The sequence below is a fragment of the Mus caroli genome, chromosome 9, assembly GCF_900094665.2.
Source record: "Mus caroli chromosome 9, CAROLI_EIJ_v1.1, whole genome shotgun sequence".
In the NCBI taxonomy this organism is placed as follows: Eukaryota; Metazoa; Chordata; class Mammalia; order Rodentia; family Muridae; genus Mus; species Mus caroli.
Genome location: NC_034578.1, coordinates 43,142,452 through 43,145,217, shown reverse-complemented (window position 1 = coordinate 43,145,217; position 2,766 = coordinate 43,142,452). Strand labels below are relative to the sequence as shown.

General features: G+C 50.5%; 1 protein-coding gene across 2 annotated transcripts in view; it reads right to left on the bottom strand.

Annotated features, from left to right (window-relative positions):
• Apoa5 (apolipoprotein A5) overlaps positions 1–344 on the bottom strand; it is a 2,903-nt gene extending 2,559 nt beyond the window's left edge. The window contains exon 1 of one of the 2 annotated variants that reach the window (XM_021172621.2): positions 321–344. The gene's annotated coding sequence lies outside the window, so the exon portion shown is untranslated. The other variant, XM_021172620.1, reaches the window with a different exon arrangement.
• Positions 345–2,766: the final 2,422 nt, after the last annotated feature.

Genomic DNA, 2,766 nt, shown 5'->3' with positions numbered 1-2,766 from the left:
GAGTGAGGTTGCGGGGACTGGGGGGGAGGGGGGGAGTGAGGCAGGAGGGAAGAGATGACTTCCTCAGACAACAGGGTTGGATTGCTCCTTACCTCCGTCACAAAGTAGGGAACCTGGAACTCAGGCTGCACTAGAGAGATGACCCACCCACCTCAATGCAATATAACTCCCTTGTTTGCCTGTCTTCCTGCCTCCGAGCCCCCTTTAGGGAGAGAACGGATACACACAATGTGGCAGGCTTTCTGCTAGCTTGTATCTGCAGCTGGCTCCTACCTTTGCAGCCACCCCACCCCCACCATCCCTGTGCCATGTGAGCTCACCTGCTCAGTTCTGGGCACAGAGAGCAGACACTCTTACTTTATACTCTAGGCGCCAGGGAGTCTGACAACAATTCCTCTGAGCAAACACCACGTGGAAGGTCAAAGAAGGATGACCCCAGCTGCTTACTAGCACACTCACCTTTTCCCCTTCTCCTGGCACTGTCGGGGTTAGTAAGCTCCCCAGACCCAGGGGGCTGCCCCAGTAGGCAAGTGGCTCCCTCGAGCCTTTACTACGTGTGGGCAGAACCCACCCCCCCCAAATCCTGTGACCAGCAACCACCCCACTTACTGAATGACTGGCCAGCCAATGAACACTGCTTGTCTGTCCACTGTGAGCCCTGCCTTGACTTAACTCCCCAGCGCCTTCTGCACTAGCCAGCTGGCCAGAGGGACAGTGTCCAGGACTGGCTAGAGCCTGGGCTGGCCTTACTTGTCCCACCATGGCCACTGTGACAGCCTGAGAAGAGCCAGGACTTACAGGGTTATAGACCTATGGCGCCTAGAGTATAAGTCTCTTCAGGATTGAGCTGGAGAAGTCGGGTCCTGTTGAAGATGGATGGGGCAAGCTGCATCTGGGTCAGACACTTTGGGTATCAGAGGTTAGTCCCCTCAGAAGTCTTCCCTCACAGGGAAGGCTGGGCTCCACCCCCTTGAGCTTCCGAGGAGGGAAGCCGGGAAGCCCAGATGTTTCCCTTATGACAAGCTTCTTCCATGGGCTTGCATGTACATACCTGAGTGCTTCATCCTTTCTCTTCAACCTCCAGTCGGTCCCCCTGCCTCCATCCACACACACTGTTCCCGTCACTTTCCTCAGAAATTTCTACAGCCACGGTTCTGCTTCTTCCCTCTGCCCTTCACCGTGACCAGTTCAGCTTCGTCCCTTGTCTCCACACAAAACTTCTGCCATCCTCGATCCACTTACCTCTCAGGCACATGGGGATGTCTGCCTATAATCAGGGCACTGGGGAGGCTGAGGCAGGAGAATTGTAAGTTTGAGACCAGCCTGGGCTGCTGTGGGAGGTCCTGTCTCAAACAACAAAACTAAGGAGAGCAAAAGAAGCTGCCAAGCTTCCCACTCTGTCCCAGCACTTGGGTCGTTAAAGAAGGGTTGTAAGCCAGTACTTACCTAAAATATACATAGTCCAGAGATTGATCTCCAACACGGCATAAAACAGGATTACAGGCGTGTGCTTGGAATCCTGAGCCAGGGAAACTGACAGGACCTGAAGGGGACAGGAACTCACTCTAGAATCCGAATGGAGCCTCTTACCTAGGCAAGAATACCTACACCATTACCATGTGTTATATGTTAGGTTTCAAAACTGGGGCAGAAGGCTGAGGTGCCTATTTAACATCTCAGAGTGGACCTGGCCCCCACATTCTCCCTGTTACAGGGCCCTCTTGGCTGGCATACTCCACCCCTACCCTAGGCTTCTCCAGCCCAGGGAGCTGGGCTGTTCTACCCTATAGAATCCAACCATTTTGGTTACCCACTTTCTTTGTGCCTTTGTGCCTCCTGGCTGCACCCCTCTCCCTCTTCCCCCCTTACCCCTCCCCCTTTCCTCTCTTCCCATGTGGCCCAGCTCAGACTGGCCTGTCTAGTCTCTTCCAGATGTCCCCACCTCTGGCTCTGCTCTCCCATATATTTACTATAAACTGTCTCCTCCACCACAGAGCTAGGATCAGTCATGTTCCTTTCCTTTTGCCTTTTTTATTTTTATTTTTTCATTCATTATAAAGGCTGCTGACATAGCTACTATTTCTTTCTTTATAGATGCTTTATGTTAAAATAGAGATGGAGATAGAATCTCAAGCAGGGACTCCTTGCTTTTACCCAGACACTGCTTGAAAATCTCAAACACTGTTTACAACAAAGGTACCCTCCTTTCCTATATCCCCATGGACTAGACTTTTGAATCAATTATTATACTGTCAGGTACCCTGATACCTGTTGATAAGATAGTAACGTCAAACCTCATCCAAGTCCTATGTATGACTGCTGTAAAAACAGTGAGCCATACCTCTCTTGAGGAGCCCACACCTGAACACATCCTACATTTTTCTGAATATTTATTTCTCCTAATATTCATGTGTTAACCTATATTACAATGTTTTAGTAAACTTCTGGTCCAGTTCTAACTTACTGTATCAGCTAGTCTTATTTTTATTTTCTTTTTAGAAGATTGTTCTTAAATGTCGGTATATATGTGTCTGTGGGTTAGGGGGGTGCCTCAGGAGGCCAGAAGAGGGTTTCAGATCCCCTGGAACTGGAGTTACAGGCAGTTATGAGCCAACCACTCTGAGAGCTGAGACCTGAATCCAGATCCTCTGCAAAAGCAGCCCGGGCTCCATCCTGTTGAGCCATCTCTCCGGCCAGCCCCCGACTGTTACAACACTTCATCCCTGCACAGAAGACTTTGTGCTTGAAGGGCGTGGAATGGCTTCT